Genomic DNA, 18,319 nt, shown 5'->3' on the forward strand with positions numbered 1-18,319 from the left:
TATGCAGACATGAAGCAATATTGGTAGTACTTTATAAAAGTAAGACGTCATTTTCTCATTCACAGGACTGAGGATTAGAAAGAATAATGCTGAGTTTCTGGCTGCCTCTGCTTTTGAGGACCTAGGAGGCATTCTGACCTAAAGAGAGTAGGCTCTGGGGTCAAACATAAATGTAAACACCGTTAGTGTGACCTTTGCAGATCATTTGTCTGCCCTGTGCTTCTACTATGCTATCTGTCTGCAAAGTAAAGAACTTCTTTACAAAATGCCTCATACAAGTGTGAATACAACAAATAATTTCCATCTCTAAAGTTCTTCATAGAAAACAGAATTATAAGATGCACTCACTATCCAAGAATAAACGATACCAGGAAAGGGCAAAAGTTAATTAATCCTCTTACGATAAAGAGCACATTTCAAGGTAAATAATAAAAATAATTATCTTAAAGTTAACAAAATGTATACGGTTATTTGCAACTATGCATTAATTCTTAGTCTGAAGAATGTTGAGGAGTTGATTTGGCATGAAGAGGACACATTTTCTTGGACAAAATTATAGGATGGCACAGTGAGACTTTGTTCAGCTCATACAACCTTTGTGTAAAACCATCGAAGGGGATCATTATACCAAAAACTTTTTTTTAGTCAACGGTTTTTATCAGTTTTCCAAAGGGATTTAAACAATTCTTTGACATTTAAGCTGGTACATTTTGGAAGTATCTCTGGTATCATCATCTTTACCCATTACTCTTCTTTAGTATTAATTTATATGATTCCTTGTCTATTTTTTCTTCTTCAGTTTTCACCTAGTCATTGACACGTGACTATACTTGACATTGGAGCAGTTCTCCAACATTATTTTCATCAATTTCATGAAATTCTGCATCTTTTGCAAGAATTACAACTCCACTTTACCATCTATCTGACTTGTGTTGTCAGATGTTTACAATATTCTATAAGTAGTAACAGTTAGGCTGAAAAAGTTTTGACTTATGATCAGGGATAGTCATTCAAGCTAAGCAGAGAAGGTTGTTTGAAAGGGGAAAAATTTTATGGGTATTCAGTTCATCAGTGAATACTTTCATTTAATGGCAAATATTCCTGTATAATCATATTCTAGAGGAATTTGAGTAATGAAAACTCAGATAAGGAGTCTCTGGGCCGGGCACAGAGACTGTAATCCCAGCACTTTGGGAGGCCGAGGCGGGCGGATCACAAGGTCAGGAGATGGAGACCATCCTGGCTAACGTGGTGAAACCCTGTCTCTACTAAAAATACAAAAAATTAGCCGGTCGTGGTGGTGGGCACCTGTAGTCCCAGCTACTCGGGAGGCTGAGGCAGAAGAATGGTGTGAACCTGGGAGGCAGAGCTTGCAGTGAGCGGAGATCACGCCATTGCACTCCAGCCTGGGTGACAGAGCGAGACTCCATCTCAAAAAATAAATAAATAAAATAAAATAAAAATAAAAATAAAAAAGGAGTCTCTGATAATGACTTTTTTTTATCCAAGAATTCCTTTTTGCATTTTCGGTTAAGTTGTAGTGGATTTAGGCTGAACCACATTCACTCTCATAAAGGACCTGCATTTACTTGTCAGTTCCCAACCTGGGTGAAGGGGTGCTAACTTTGCCCAATAAGATCAATTTCATTAGCATGGTGTTCTAAATCAATGTCTCTTAAACTCCAGTCTGTGCTATTCTCTTTATTAATATTCTGCAAACATATGTAAAATAAAGCTATATTTTAGTAGTTTGATGTCAAACAAAATTAAAAGTGATGATTCATTGAACTCATTATTTCTACCAGTAAAGAGAACAGTTAATTTTTTGTTATGTAAAAAGCTAGTAGTTTAATTAAAAGACATCACTAAGAGTGAAAGACTGGGGGCCGGGCTCGGTGGCTTACGCCTGTAATCCCAGCACTCTGGGGGCCGAGGCGGGCGGATCACGAGGTCAGGAGATTAAGACCATCCTGGCTAATATGGTGAAACCCCGTCTCTACCAAAAAATACAAAAAATTAGCTGGGTGTGGTGGCAGGCGCCTGTAGTCCCAGCTACTCAGGAGGCTGAGGCAGGGGAATAACGTGAACCCGGGAGGTGGAGCTTGCAGTGAGCCGAGATTGTGCCACTGCACTCCAGCCTGGGTGACAGAGTGAGACTGCTTCTCAAAAAAAAAAAAAAAAAAAGAGTGAAAGACTGGGAAGAGATATTTACAATAGATATATCCAATAAAAGGCTTGTATCCAGATTTCTGCCTAATTTTTGATAAGAAAGGCTGGGCATGGTGGCCCACAACTGTAATCTCAGCACTTTGGGAGGCTGAGGTGGGAAGATCACTTGAGCCCAGGAGTTTGAGACCTACCTGCATAAAATAGTGAAACCCTGTCTTTACAAAAATACAAAAATTAGCCTTGCATGGTGGTGTGCACTTGTAATCCCAGCCACTTGGGAGTCCGGGGTGGGAGGATCACTTGAGCCCAGGAGGTAAGTGCACATCACTGAACTCAGGAGGTCACCTGATCTCAGCTCACTGCACTCCATCCTGGGCAACAGAATGAGACTCTGAAACAAACAAACAAACTACACTTTAACAGGCACTTTACTGTATCCAAAAAGGGTATCCAAATGACCAATAGACATATTACCATCATTATTAGTCATAAAGGAAATCAAATTACAACCTCAGTGAGATACTGCTATACCTGTGGCAGACAACTAAAATTAAAAGGACTGACAATGCACATGCTGGTAAATATGTCGAATAACTGGAATTCTCACAAATTGCTGGTGAGACTATAAATTGTAAACCCACTTTGGAATACTGCTTGACAATAACTATTACGTTGGTGCAAAAGTAATTGCCATTACTTTTTTATTTTTATTTTTTGAGATGGAGTCTCGCTCTGTCGCCCAGGCTGGAGTGCAGTGGTGTGACCTCAGCTCACAGAAAGATCCGCCTCCCAGGTTCACGCCATTCTCCTGCCTCAGCCTCCCGAGTAGCTGGGACTACAGGTGCCCAACACCACGACCGGCTAATTTTTTGTATTTTTAGGGGAGACGGGGTTTCACCATGTTAGCCAGGATGGTCTTGATCTCCTGACCTTGTGATCCACCCACCTCAGCCTCCCAAACTGTTGAGATTACCCACATGAACCACCGCACCCGGCCACCATTACTTTCAACGGCACAACCTGTAATTACTTTTGCACCAACCTAATACTAAAGCTAAATGTATGTATACGTTATCATCCAACAATTCTACTTTTCAGTATATACCCAAGAGAAATAAGTGCTTATGTACACCCAAAAGGCAGGTACAAGAATGTTCATAGCTTCTTTCTTTTAAACAAAAGCCAAACTAGAAACAACTCAATACCCTAGAATGGATGAATACATTGTATTATTTTCATACAGTGGAAAACTACATAGAAGTGAAAATGAACAAACTACTGAGATATGTACCAATGTGGCTTTAAAAAAAAAACAGACCCAGAAATATATAATGTATGCCTTATAAGAAGTTCAAAGCAGACAAAATTAGTCAGTGGTGATAGAGACAAAATCAACAATCATCCTAGATGGGGATGGCATTGGCTGGAAAGGGACACAAGTGAGCCTTCTGGGGTGCTAGAAATATTTTATTTCTTGATCTGCATGGTGGTTCCATGGGTGTATATAAACATTCATTGAGCTGTACTCTGAAGATTTGTACATTTTTAATGTAAAATATATATAATTGCTATATCATTATTTTATATATAATCATATGTAAATATGATTGTATAATTTTTTAACTTTCAAGTTCAAGGGTACAAGTGCAGGTTTGTTACATAGGTAAACTCTGTTGTATAGAGTATTCATCACCCAGATTTTAAGCCTAGTATGCGTTAGTTATTTTTCCTGATCCTCTCCCTCCTCCCATCCTCCACCCTCCGAAAGGTGACAGTGTGTATTGTTCCCCTCTATGTGTCCATGTATTCTCATCATTTAGCTCCCACTTATAAGTGAGAACATATGGTATTTGGTTTTCTGTTCCTGCATTAGTTTGCTAAGGATTATGGGCCCTGCATGCATTAGGTATTAAGCCCCACATGCATTAGGTGTTTGTCCTAATGCTATCCCTCCCCTTGCCCCCACTCCCCAGCAAGCCCCGTTTGTGATATTCCCCTCCCTGTGTCCATGTGTTCTCATTGTTCAATGCCCACTTATGAGTGAGAACATGTAATATTTGGTTTTCTGTTCCTGTGTTAGTTTAAGATAATGACCTCCAGCTCCATCCATGTCCCCAGGCATAAGCCACCACACCCGACTGATCTTGTTCTTTTTTATGGGTGCATAGTATTCCATGGTGTATATGTACCACTTTTTCTTTATCCGTTCTATCACTGATGGGCATTTGGGTTGATTCTATCTCTTTGGTATTGTGAATAGTGCTTCAGTGAACATATATGTGCATGTGTTTTTCTAATAGAATTATTTCTATTTCTTTGGGTATATACCCAGTAATGGGGTTGCTGAGTTGAATGGTATTTCTGTTTTTAGGTCTTTGAAGAATTGCCACACTGTCTTCCATAATGGCTGAACTAATTCACACTCCTACCAACAGTGTACAAGCATTTCTTTTTCTCCACAACCTTGCCAGCATCTGCTATCTTTTTTTTTTTTTTTTTTTTTGAAACAGAACCTCACTCCGTTGCCCAGGCTGGAGCGCAGTGGTGCAATCTAGGCTCACTGCAAGCTCCTCCTTCCAAGTTCACACCATTCTCCTGCCTCAGCCTCCCGAGTAGCTGGGACTACAGGCGCCCGCCACCATGCCTGGCTAATTTTTTGTATTTTTTGTATTTTTTAGTGGAGACAGGGTTTCACCGTGTTAGCCAGGATGGTCTCGATCTCCTGACCTTGTGATCTGCCCACCTCAGCCTCCCCAGGTGCTGGGATTACAGGCGTGAGCCACCGCGCCTGGCCAGCATCTGCTATCTTTTGACATTTTAGTAACAGCCATTCTGACTAGTGTTAGATGGTATCTGACTATGTAAATTTGTGTAATATAGAAATATATAATACAAATCATATCTTCTTAAATATAGTAAAGTGGGAAAAATTAGCAGTGAGTGAATATTCTGTTGCTGAGAAAAATAACTTCAAATGTAAACATTTTAAATTCTTTTTTAATCACAAAATCAAAATATTTATTTTGTTCTTTTTCATATGACACTGTTAAAACATTCCTGCTACAGCAATAGTGCTCTCCAGAAGCTTACAATCTAAAACAGTCAACATTAATTGTAGACCCCAGTAACTAAGGCATTATATCAAATGCACTTTTTTGGGGTTTTTTTTTTTTTGAGATGGAGTTTTGCTCTTGTCGCCCAGGATGGAGTACAGTGGTGCCATCTTGGCTCCCTGCAACCTCCACCTGCCAGGTTCAAGCGGTTCTCCTGCCTCAGCCTCCAGAGTAACTGGGATTACAGGCATGCGCCACCACACCCGGCTAATTATTGTGTTTTTAGTAGAGGCGGGGTTTTACCAGGCTGGTCTCAAACTCCCGACCTCAGGTGATCCACCCCCACTCAGCATCCCAAAGTGTGTGAGCCACTGGGCCAGGCCCAGACTTTGTATCTTTTGAAGGAGTAGCTGGAGAGGGCAGGATCAAAATTGAATGACATGAAAGTGTACTCCCCTCCACCTGCTCCTTATAAAGAACCCCTTATGACTAGCACCCAAGACCAGTACCCACAGCCTAAAAGGGAATTTCAGACAACCCTACCATAGAAGTAGTGAAGAAACTTTGATTTCTAATCTCCTAGTGGATACAGTGAGGATTCCATTTATGGGCAATGGGGATGCTGGGAGTTCCTCCATCACAGACTAGAGACAGCACCTAAGATTCTGTAACTTTGGGAAGGGTACCAGCCTTATAGAAATTCCAGTGGGGCAACCGCCTCTTGAAGCATGCTTAAAGTCTCTAACAGATTTATAAATGCCAATTTCTGGTTGGTATTTATATCCACAGCATACCACTGTCCAATGCATCAGGAGGCCTACGGAGATTTAAAACAGTAGACGTAAGATCAAAAACACTGAAAGAAAAGGGAAAGGACAGCAGAGTAAGGAGGCTAAAGAAATGGTGATGCAGTCTTCTAAAAGATGTGAATGGGGAAGGAGGAAAAGAGAAGTTTAGATCCAAAACGAACAAAGAAGTCAAGCATTAAATTCCAAGTGAACAGGTATACAGAAATGAAAAGTTAATGTAATCATTGTATTATCACAGTCCGAGGGCTCAAGATGGAATTTAAGCTTTTTCTCCTTCACTGGCTTCATCTTTTGGCAGCCAGTCTAAGAATCTCTGAAATTCACATTTTTCAGGGGATTATCTCTATCCTGAATACCTGTATCTCTATCCTGAATACCTGTATCTCTATCCTGAATACCTGCAGACCTAACCTAAACTGCTATTTATTTATTTCTGTGAATTTCAAAGTCATAGCATTTAGTCTTAACTGGCCTTGAATTTTCTTTTCTTTTTTTTTTTTTTCTGAGACAGGGTCTTGCTCTATCACCTGAGCTGAGTGCAATGGCGCAATCATGGCTCACTGCAGCCTCGACCTCCTGGACTAAAGCAATCCTCCTGCCTCAGCCTCCCAAGTAGCCAGGACTACAGGTGTGCAGTACCACACCCAGCTAATTTTTGATTTTTTATAGAGATGGGATCTCACTATGTTGCCCAGGCTGGTCCCTTTTGGACACAAGCCATCCTCCCACCTTGGCCTCCCAAAGTGTTGGGATTACAGGCGTGAGCCATTGTGTCTAGCTGGCCTTACTGATAAGGTTCTGTTGCTGGGAGGGTATTCTGTAGCAGTTCATGCTGAGATTTCTAGAGAGCACCAGTGTCACTACTAACTATTGATTTCTATTTATTTCTTATGGTTTTATGATTCCTTGGCTTGAGACAACAGGCTGTATTATATCTTTGTGTTGGACTTTGTCAGTACCTGTCATTCACTCTGCTCATGTTAAGTATCATCATTGCAAGGTGATGGAATGAGAGAAAAGCACAAAGCTCTAAATGTTGGTTCTTGGATTTTAACCTCAATCCAGTAGGCTCATAACCCTCTCTTGGTTCAAAGCCATACAAGTATACATTCCTTGCTCTCCAATATTTAACTGGCACCCATGGAGAAAGTACAAAGGCCAACAGGATAGCTGTGTTTTATTTCCTCTGCCCTGAGGCACAACTGGATCTAGCACCAAGGAGGGCAGGATTTAACAGACCAGCACAAGACGAATCAATTTAAAGAAGTAGTTTGAACTGGGAATAAGACTTCAGTGTAGACTACAACTGAACAGAATAAAAATCCAATGTGGTTCTTCATTGAGAATAGGGGTTTTGGCCACTTGTAAAGTAATTAAACCCTCACTAATAACAAAGATGCTTACATGGAGGATGAGGATCTGCTTGGTATGAACACAGTTGTTGGAGCCTGAGGAAAATCTGGCCATCAGCAAACCACACCCTGAGTCTTTCCAAAGAGACAACTGGGCTTTTGCCCTTCTGGCCCGTGACTGGTAGATTTACACTGCAGATCAAAGGTCTCTCTCAACAATCAAACTACTTCCAAGAAGTCATAGACCTTTAAAAATAAGGACTAGTGACTTCATACAGGCTAGTAAAAATACTTTGGCTATAGCCCTTCACGCATGTGTGCTTGGGTACACATACACACAGGTGGAGCTCAATAAATGTGGAATGATTAGGTATTGATCAACAGTATTTACTATATGAGTTAAGTCCAGACACACCATCTACCAATCAGCAATTCAAATTTCCATGCCCAATACCAGGCAGCCAATCCACCAGCTCATATTTTCTTAGTTTAAAGCAGAGATTCTCAAAGTGTGGTCCCTTGTAGCATCAGCAGGAACTCAGAAGTGCCACTTTGGGGGCTTTTGCATTGAGGCCCAGCAATTAGTATTTTAACAAGCCCTACAGGTGATGTTGATGCACGCTAAAGCTTGAAAATCACTGTTTCAGAGGCAGACATGCGAAAACAATAGTGAGTAAAATAATTCAAATTCTTTTGCTTCACTTCAGCTGGGACAAACCAAGGTATCAAGTCAAAGTAAACTGCGAATGGTATTATTTAAAAATATCTATTTCTTTTTCCTTTTTTTTTTTTGAGATGAAGTCTCGCTCTGTCACCAGGCTGGAGTGCAGTGGTGCGATCTCGGCTCACTGCAATCTCCGCTTCCCGGGTTCAAGCAATTCTCCTGCCTCAAGAGAGTAGCTGGGATTACAGGCATGCGCCACCATGCCCGGCTAATTTTTGTGTTTTTAGTAGAGGCAGGGTTTCATCATGTTAGTCAGACTGGTCTCAGTCTCGTGACCTCGTGATCCGCCCACCTCGGCCTCCCAAAGTGCTGGGATTACAGGCTGAGCCGCCGCACTAGGCCTAATAATATCTATTTCTATTTTCTCAAATTGATTGTCATTTTTTGATTGGCAAGTTCATGCTAATCAAAGTGTTAAGTGGGAATGCAAGTCGATGAGTCAGCCATCCAAGAATACACTGCAAGCTCTAAGCCTGTGTTTAGTTTCAAACCACCCCTCTGCACGCTACGAAGATTTTGGTATAATGCATCACATCAAGAGAAAGGCACAATGTATTTCCCACTCATTGAATCCAAAAGCTGTACCTTCTAATTTTTTTTTTTTTTTTTTTTGAGACGGAGTTTCACTCTTGTCGCCCAGGCTGGAGTGCAGTGGCACCATCTTGGCTCACTGCAACATCCGCCTCCTAGGTTCAAGTGATCCTCCTGCCTCAGTCTTCTGAATAGCTGGGATTACAGGTGCCCACCACCACGCCCAGCTAATTTTTGTATTTTTAGTAGAGACGGGGTTTCACCATGTTGGCCAGGCTAGTCTCGAACTCTTGTCCTCAGGTGATCGAGCCTGCCTTGGGCCCCCAGAGTGCTGAGATTACAGGCGTGGGCCACTGCGCCCGGCCCTGGACCTTATTTTCTAATGTTAAGTTTGAGTTCTGGGTTTAGTTGGGCAAGAATTTCCTTCAGCTGCCATCAATCCTGGCTGAAGTTAACCCCTTTCAGTCACTGACCCAGGGGGGAAAAAATACCAAATTTACTTACTATCTGTTAAACATTCAAAAAGGAAGCAGATGATCAAGTCAATGAACAAAAAGCTGCATGGATTAGACAAGAACATATAACTTGGCTGTAAGATGATGGAGAAGGAAAAGACATCTCATGCGGGCTTCTCCTTCAGAGAAATGGGAATCTCAGCTTACTAGCAAAAACAATTTGGGAGCTTACTACTTTAGCTCAGAGACTATAAACTAAATCTCTATTGAGCAGGTGTGTGGTGTGTGTGTGTATGTGCACAAAGAGGAGGAAGAAGGGATGATTGGAGCAGGAATCATGTCTTCAAGTGTTGAACAGCTTCCCAATGCAATCAATAAGGCCACACCATAGAGTCTGACATCAATGGCAATGCTCTGTGATGTCTACTACCACTGCCTTCTTCCAGCTGAAGAGGAAGTATCCTGTACCAGCCCCTACTGTTACTGCAAGGCAGAGGTACCCGTTGTAGGTCATGAAGATGAGCATGAGGAAGTAGCTTATGACCACCTGGATGATGTGCAGCACTGTTTGTAGGAGGTGAGGAAAGCTCAGCATCTACTGCCTAACAGTTTTGTGTGTCTCCATAAGGATGGTTCCATTTGGTCCTGGGACAGGCATGGAATTGTAGCGAATGCTGACTTGTGACTTACACAGCAGGCCAGGCTGTCTCGGGCTATCTTGAGTCCTTCATAGAACATTGCTAGTAAAAACACTGCCACAAAAACTCCAGCCATTTCTCCAGCTGTATTGATCACCAAACCAGAAAACAGTAATTCTACATTCTTAAAGCCAAAGTAGAAGGTAATAGGCATCATCATCTTCATGTTGCTGTCTCCTCCATCATCGGAGTGTGAGGCTGAAGTGGTTGGGTGATGGTAAGAAGGCTGCATGGTACTATTGGAGCCCATATAGCTCATCCTCATATGATGGGAATGATTCATTTTTTCCAGGAAAAGTTGAGAGTCAGCAGAAGATTCTTCCCAGGTTGAGTCCAGCCACTAGCGCCTCTCTCTCGAAATCTTAGCCTGTCACCCCCTCCCGACTCCTCAAATGGCCCCTCCACTTCTACCCAGCTCAACGTGTCCATGACCGCCACTGAGGCTGAGGATTTCCCACCCCCAACATTCATAATTCTTAATAGTGTAGCATATTTATAAAGATTGGAAAGACATTTAATAAAATGTTAATGATGACATTGTGGGTTGTTTTATTGCCTTTATGCTGTTCAATATTTTTTCAGTTTTCTATGATGAACATGTCTTAATTTATAAACTGAAAAAAAAAATACATGAACAATGTTTTAAGGCATCTGCTAAAATATTAACTAAAAATAGTATCCCATTTTAAATTCAATTCACTGATTCATAATGTTAATATTAAATATTTTTTCTTTTGTGTACCTTTTTAAATAAAAGAGAATTAAAAATTATCTTTTTGGATTAATAATACTTGGATAATATTCACAAAAGTATGTATTTTTTCTTTTATTAAAACCATATGCAAGATCATAGCATTCTTGCTTTATTTTAGAGCAGTTTAGCCTGTGTTAAGCATTTCAGCTTAAGTCTGGCTGCTTGAGTTTATAGACTTAGCTCTGCTACTTCCCAGCCCGTAACTGTAGAAAACGACTTCCCCTCTCTAATTTTTAGTTTCCTTTGAATTGGAATCTTAATAGCATCTATATTAAAAAGCTCATAAAAAAGCAATTTTATCATCATTGCCATTATATATGATTAACTTGTTTTTGATTTATGTCTCTGTGGGTCTAGCAATATTATTTAAAGAGAATTTTGAAGGCTGTTTTACATTAAAAATTATTTATGTTCTGAGCTCTGAAAAGTTAAACAGCATAGCTCTAACCAACTCCTCTGCCACCCAACATTGAAAACCAGTAATAATCTACATTATCTAATCATTATAATAACTTCATGAAGTCGGCAGAGTAGTATTTTCATTGTACATGTATGGACACTGAGGCCCAGAGAGGTGAAAGAAGCCTCAGAAAACACAGAGGATGCCAGAATAGAGCAGAGAGCTTCTGACTTGCAGACCACACTGGCCGCAGTGTGCACAGGCAATTGCTTTCCAGTTGAGTTTAACGTTTAATTTCAATATGGCCTCTCTGGTTTCTCCTCTGATCTGTGCTACGTCCATTATTCTATCCCAATCTCCCACACTCTTCCCATCAACAAAGCTGTGCTGTACCGTGAACTTTCCCACCAACAGACTTATGCTTATATTGGTGCTTTGCCAGAAATGACTACCATCCTTCAAGGCTAAAATCACCTTCTTCATCTTTCATAAAATATTTCCTAATTTACTTCATTTGGTGCTCTGTTTAATTTTACCCTGTTTTAAATCCTGATAATTCTTTGTTTTTCCTCTTACTCAGCACTTATACTGCTCCGTTTTGCATTTCAGTTATTTGGGTATTTGTCTTCTCTCAACACTTCTGCTATTTATCTTAAAACCCCTTAAACTACCCAGCATAAAAATGACTTAAAATGGGAGGTGCCTAATGGACATGTATTGAATGAATGAATGAGTTAATGATGCAGCAGGTAAATAAGTACATTTTTAAGATATTTATTTATGAAACAAGCTTGGAGGCACACATCATAATGTATAGGAATAACTCCCTTTGCCTGAGTATCTTAATGTAGCAAGTGACTTACAGATTCTCTCTGCATTTCATTCATGACAATTTTTTCAGGTTTTAAAAATAGGAGTCTTGGGCTGGGCGCGATGGCTCATGCCCGTAATTCCAGCACTTTGGGAGGCCAAGGTATGTGAATCACGAGGTCAGGAGTTTGAGACCAGCCTGGCCAATATGGTAAAACCCTGTCTCTACTAAAAATACAAAAATTAACTGGGCATGGTGGCATGCGGGCCTGTAGTCCCAGCTGCTCGGGAGACTGAGGCAGGAGAATCGCCTGAACCTGGAAGGCAGAGGTTGCAGTAAGCCGAGATCACACCACTGCACTCCAGCCTGGGAGACAGAGCAAGACTCCGTCTCAAAAAAACAAACAAACAAAAAAGGCGGGGGGAAGTCTTGTTCAATTGTCCTTGAGTCTGATCTCATTAATATACTGAAAATGAATTTGCTCTCCTTTTCTGGCACATTAACTCCTACAGACCACAGAGATGAGGCACTCAGAGAGAATTTTCTGAATACCAAACAGATCAGAGAGTGAGGGCTGGAGCCCATTGTTGACAGATACGCAGCCAATCTTTTCCTGGTGAGTCAGGGTGTTCCTACCCAGGGCAACATCATATTCAGCTGATTTGTTTCACAGACCGCTCAGTATGGTTAGACAGACTGGTTGACAATGCTGCCTTACATATGGCATAGTGGATGATGCAATATTATGTAATGCAAAATGTGATTCTAGAAATTGGGAGAAATATGCATTTCAAGTTTTAATGCTCTTCATCATTTCTTAAGACATGGGTTTTATGTGGTTTTAGATAAATCTAAGTGGTTTGTGCAGTATATCTTATCGTTAAGAAGTCTTGAGCTTCTTGAATCTGTAAACTAAAGGTGTAAAAATAAATTCGGATTTTCGAACCAAAGAACCTGTGCCTTTGAAAAATAATTTGGGAAGGGGAGAAAATGGTGAGAGGTAGGTCAAACGATACAAACTTATGTAGTATTAATAAGTCTAAAGATCTAGTATATAGTAGAAGGATTATAGTTAATAGTATCATATTATTAACCATATTGTATATTGAAAATTTGCTGAGAGAGTTGATATCAGATACTCCTATGACAAAAAAGTAACTATGAAAAGTGAAGGATATGTTAATTTTCTTACTTACAGCAATTATTTCACTATGCACATGTGTAACAAAGCATTATGTTGTATATACTAAATATATACAATACAAATAAATAAATAATTTGAAAAATAAATTTTATGTTTACAGTATTTTAATTTAAAAAATTAGAAGGCCTGGCTGGGCATGGTGGCTCACATCTGTAATCCCAGCACTGTGGGAGGCCGAGGTGGGTGGATCACCTGAAGTCAGGAGTTCGGGACCAGCCTGGCCAACGTGGTGAAACCCTATCTCTACTAAAAATACAAAATTAGCTGAGTGTGGTGGCGCATGCCCGTAATCCCAGAAACTTGGAAGGCTGAGGCAGAAAATTGTTTGAACCCAGCAGGCAGAGGTTGCAGTGAGCCAAGATCACTCTACTGCACTTCAGCCTGGGCAACAAGAGTGAAACTCTGTCTCAGAAAAAAAAAAAAAAAAGTAGAAGGCCTTAGCTTTTTTGGATGATATAAGCTACTTTCTATTGTCTGAAATTCTTAGTAACCCCAATGTAAATGAAAGTTAACTTTGCCAAAAAGGAAGTGCAGTGGGAATTTCCAGAACATTACCAGCAATGAATGTGTCAGAGGTTTGGAGATGAGCCAGATGAAACTAAATTAACAGCTGGGTGATCTCAGAATATTTGATGAAAAGAGTTTTTAACAGGATCTCCCACACATCCCAAAACAATCAATGTAGCTCTTAAAGTTGGAGCTTGGGATCAGAAAACGCACCTCCTTGGGGTAGAGTGATGTGATAAAAAACTATGGACCTTAGAGTTAAATTGATCTGTATTTAAATCCCCCATCTCAGCTGCTTTCCAGCTATGTTGTGATGGTTAGTTTTATGTGTCAACCTGATGGAGCCATGGGGTGCCCAGACATTTGTTTAAACAGTATTCTGGGTATGTCTGTGAGGATGTTTTTAGATGAGATTAACATTTGAATCTGTAGACCAAGTAAGGCAGATTGCCCTCCCAGTGTAAGTGGGCCCCATCCAATCTGTTGAAGTCCTAGAGAGAACAAAAGACTGAGTAAGAGAGAATTCACATTCCCTGCTTGACTGCTGGGACATCAGTATTCTCCTGCCTTCAGACTCAGAGTAAACCTTACACCATCAACTCTTCTGACTCTCAGGCCTTCAGACTCAGATTAGAACTGTTACCATTGGCTCTCCTGGGCCTCCAGCTTGCCAAATGCAGATCTTGGGACTTCTCAGTCTCCATAATTATATGAGCCAATTCCTCAAAATAAATCTTTTTATTATACTAAGATAAATATCTCACACACACACACACACACACACACACACACACACACCCCTATTGGACCTGTTTTCTCTGAAGAACTGAGACTAAAACATATGTGATCTTGGATAAGCTGATTAATCTTTCAATTTCTGGATTCAAAAAGCACAAAATATTGCCAATCATTAGAGAAAATATTTGTGATGTACTTTATATGTATATATAGGCATCCAATATTTTAAATCTGTTATTGTTATTGTTTCCCTCAGGATTTAGAAAGCAATTGTTCCAAAAAATAATTATTTTGCTGTTTGTATTTTAGGTAACATAGAAAATAGTTTGTAAATGGAAGATGAGTCAAAGTAGCTTCAATGAAATATTTTTAAATATGTACAGTGTTCTTTCAAAAGCCCTGAAGTGTATCTATAACTTTAAATAATAAAGTCTTGAAAATTAAACCAAACTTTGACATTAGTACTTTATATGCTCCATGTTGCTTCATTGTGTGCTTTGATTTTGAGACATCCTGAATCTTCACTAGGTTTCTGTTTTACCAAACTTGGCAAGCTAAGTCAAGGAGGAAAAGGACATGTCTCTCTATTGATGGACAATAAAGTGTTCCCTCTTGTTTACAGTACTCTTTCTCTATTAGGTCATGCCTATTTGGAGACTGAAAAAAACATGGTATTGAGACTACTTAGAGGGCATTTTAATTTGGCTACATAGAACTTCATGTGCTATTCGGGGCACACATTTATTATGGCCCCAGTGAATAGAACAAATACTGACCACGAGGACAAATAGAACATCATTTATCACATTACACTGGTATCCAACTCTCACTCAGCAGCAAAGCTGGAACAAATAATCCAAGCTTGATTATAATTGACCTGGCTATGGACTCAACCCTAGAAATGAATCTTGAGGGTAGCAGTCACTGAGCCCATGGAGGCAACAGGGCCAGACCCAAGTGAAGTTGTGAAGCCGTGAATGTTGCCTGTTGGTGACCTTCATCTCCTATTTGTATCCTATTTTCCTCTTTTCCAGGCCAACTTTTATTATGTACCTGGTTTCTTTTTTGTGATCTCTCAAAACGCTTTATTCCTGTTGCAGTTAAAGCTGATTTATATTTTGGAATCAGTGGCTTAATATTTTATCCTTTCAGTTGTATTTGTCTTTTAAACAAATTGGCAGCTATAGAGCAATGCCTAGCATAAAGATGCCAATTTGGAGACTTTTAGTTCTATCTCTGCCAATTAGTCAGTACATAGCCTTTCTGGGTCTCAGTTACTTCTCTGTAAAAATCAGGTCAATAAAAATTACCTCCCAAGTTATGGTGAAAATTAAATAATAACAACAGTAAAAAATGTTTGGTAGGATTTCTAGTTTCTGACGCAGCATGTAAGGAGGTTGGAAGACACCACTCTATCCTAACAACAAGTAAAAAGCTAAACTTAAAAATCAACAGCTCCTCCTAGATCCACCAGATAAGTGATGTCATAGGGAAAATCACTTCCCCCAAAATTGGAGTGACCAAGAGGTGTACAGAGAATCACAACACGGCAAACAGAAGCTTGCAAGTAGCCACCCTGCTGGAACCAAAGCCAGAGTAGGAAAAATCTGAACTGTAACTGACGAATTGCTGAAAGTTCAGTGTAGAGAACTGATACGGTTCAGCTGTGTCCCCACCCAGTCTCATCTTGAATTGTAGCTCCCATAAGCCCCACATATCATGGGAGGGACCCAGTGGGAGATAACTGAATCATTGGCAGGCGGTGGGGAGGTTTCTGTGCTGTTTTCCTGATAGTGAATAAGTCTCACAAGATCTGACGGTTTTATAAATGGTAGTTCCCCTGCACATGCTCTCTTGCCTGCCACCATGTAAGACATGCCTTTTTACCTCCTTCACCGTCTGCTGTGATTCTGAGGCCTCCCCAGCCATGTGAAACTGTGTCAGTTAAACTTATTTTTCTTTATAAATTACCCAGTCTTGGGTATGTGTTTATTAGCAGCATGAGAACTCACTAATACAACAACTTTGAGAATTAAAAACTCCAGAGGGACCCAGCTGGCAGGAGGGGGCCTACACTTTTGTTTGTCTCACCTGCAAGAGATCTATCAGGTCAGGAGAGTTAATATTAGAGAAAAATCCCCTTGTGATTCTGGCAGGAACAGGGGAGGTAAAGGAACCATTTTGAAATACACTAGAGCATTTTGTTCTTCTTAACAAGGTCTTTCCTCAGGATAAATAATTTAACGAGAGCCAAATCTGCGGGATTTTTATCAGAGCCTAACTGACCTGGAAGAAAGAAAATGCCCAACTCCAGACTGCTCTGGCCACCCTGTTCCACCAACGGAGAGGTGGGGAGGACTGAGAAGCATCCATGAAGTTCACAATCTAGAGGCATAGACTCACTAAAAGAGCCCAATCACAGGACTACAGAATGCTTCCTACCCCGCTTACACTTTACCACTACACTACTAAGGTCTTGTTTATAGCAGTTTCTTTCACCCAGTACTTAGTTTCTAGCTATCAAGAAAAAATTACACAACATACTAAAAAGCAAATAAAGAGTTTAAACAGGCAGAGCAAGCATCAAAACCAGAATCAGATATAGCAGGAATGTTGGAATTATCAGATAGTTAATTTAAAACAACTATGATTACTATGCCAAGAGCTCTAATGGATAAAGTACAAAGCATGCAAGAATAGATGGGCAATGCAAGCAGAGAGATGGATATTCTAAGAAAGAACCAAAAAGAAATACAAGATATCAAAACACTGTAACAGAAATTTTAAAAATGCTTTTGGTGGGCTTATTAGTAGACTGGACAAAGCAGAGAGAAGAATCTCTGAGTTTGAGGATATCTCAATACAAACCTCCAAACCTGAAAAGCAGAGAGAACAAAGACTGAAAAAAAGAGAATAGAATATCCAAGAACTGTGGGACAACTATAAAAGGTGTCACATATGATTAATAAGAGTCTCAGAAGGAGAAGAAAGATCAAACTACAGGACCCAGTTATATCTTGTCTATTGGAGGAACCAGCCCCCAGTATTTCAATGTACGTTCTTTTCTATTTTCCCTAAGCATTGGCTGGTCTGAGAAATAAAGGGAAAGAGTACAAAAGACAGAAATTTTAAAGCTGGGTGTCCGGGGGAGACATCACATGTCGACAGGTTCTGTGATGCCCCTGAGCTGCAAAACCAGTAAGTTTTTATTAGCGATTTTCAAAGGAGAGGAAGTATACGAATAAGGTGTGGGTCACAGAGATCACATGCTTCAAAGGCAATAAAATATCACAAGGCAAATGGGGGCAGAGCAAGATCACAAGACCAGGGTGAAATTAGAATTACTAATGAGGTTCCATGTCCTGCTGTGCATGCATTGCCATTGATAAACATCTTAACAGGAAACAGGGTTCAAGAGCAGAGAACCAATCTGACTAAAATTCACCAGGCTGGAATTTCCTAATCCTAGCAAGCCTGAGGGCACTGCAGGAGACCAGGGCATATTTTATCCCTTATCTTCAACTGCATAAGACAGACACTCCCAGAGTGGCCATTTTCGAGGCCTCCTCCGGGAATGTATTCTTTTCCCAGGGCTGTTTCTTGCTGAGAAAAAGAATTCAGTGATATGTCTCCTATTTGCTTTTGCAAGAAGAGAAATATGACTCTGTTCTGCCAGACCCTGCAGGCAGTCAGACTTTATGGTTATCTCCCTTGTTCCCTGAAAATCGCTGTTATCCTCTTCTTTTCAAGGTGCCCAGATTTTCATATTGTTCAAACACACATGCTTTATAAACAATTTGTGCAGATAACACAATCCTCACAGGGTTCTGAGGTGACATACAGCCTCAGCTTATAAAGATGATGGTATTAAGAGATTAAAGTAAAGACAGGCACAGGAAATTATAAGAGTATTGATTGGGGAAGTGAAAAATGTCCATGAAATCTTCACAATTTATGTTCAGAGATTGCAGTAAAGACAGGCGTAAGAAATTATAAAAGTATTAATTTGGGGTACTAATTAATGTCCATGAAATTTTCACTATTTATGTTCTTCTGCCACGGCTTCAACCACTCCCTTGGTTTGGGGTCCCTGACTTCCTGCAACACTTGTCTA

At 40.3% G+C, this 18,319-nt stretch overlaps 1 long non-coding RNA gene and 1 pseudogene across 1 annotated transcript in view; one reads left to right on the forward strand and one right to left on the reverse strand.

The window, feature by feature from the left end:
• LOC135969669 (uncharacterized) overlaps positions 1-16,957 on the forward strand; it is a 38,438-nt gene extending 21,481 nt beyond the window's left edge. The window contains exon 3 of the long non-coding RNA XR_010585028.2: positions 10,084-16,957. This is a non-coding gene — a long non-coding RNA (uncharacterized lncRNA). The remainder of the gene's footprint in view (positions 1-10,083) is intronic.
• Positions 8,320-10,133, reverse strand: LOC102136017 (high affinity copper uptake protein 1 pseudogene; annotated as a pseudogene).
• Positions 16,958-18,319: the final 1,362 nt, after the last annotated feature.

The sequence above is a fragment of the Macaca fascicularis genome, chromosome 2, assembly GCF_037993035.2.
Source record: "Macaca fascicularis isolate 582-1 chromosome 2, T2T-MFA8v1.1".
NCBI lineage: Eukaryota > Metazoa > Chordata > Mammalia > Primates > Cercopithecidae > Macaca > Macaca fascicularis.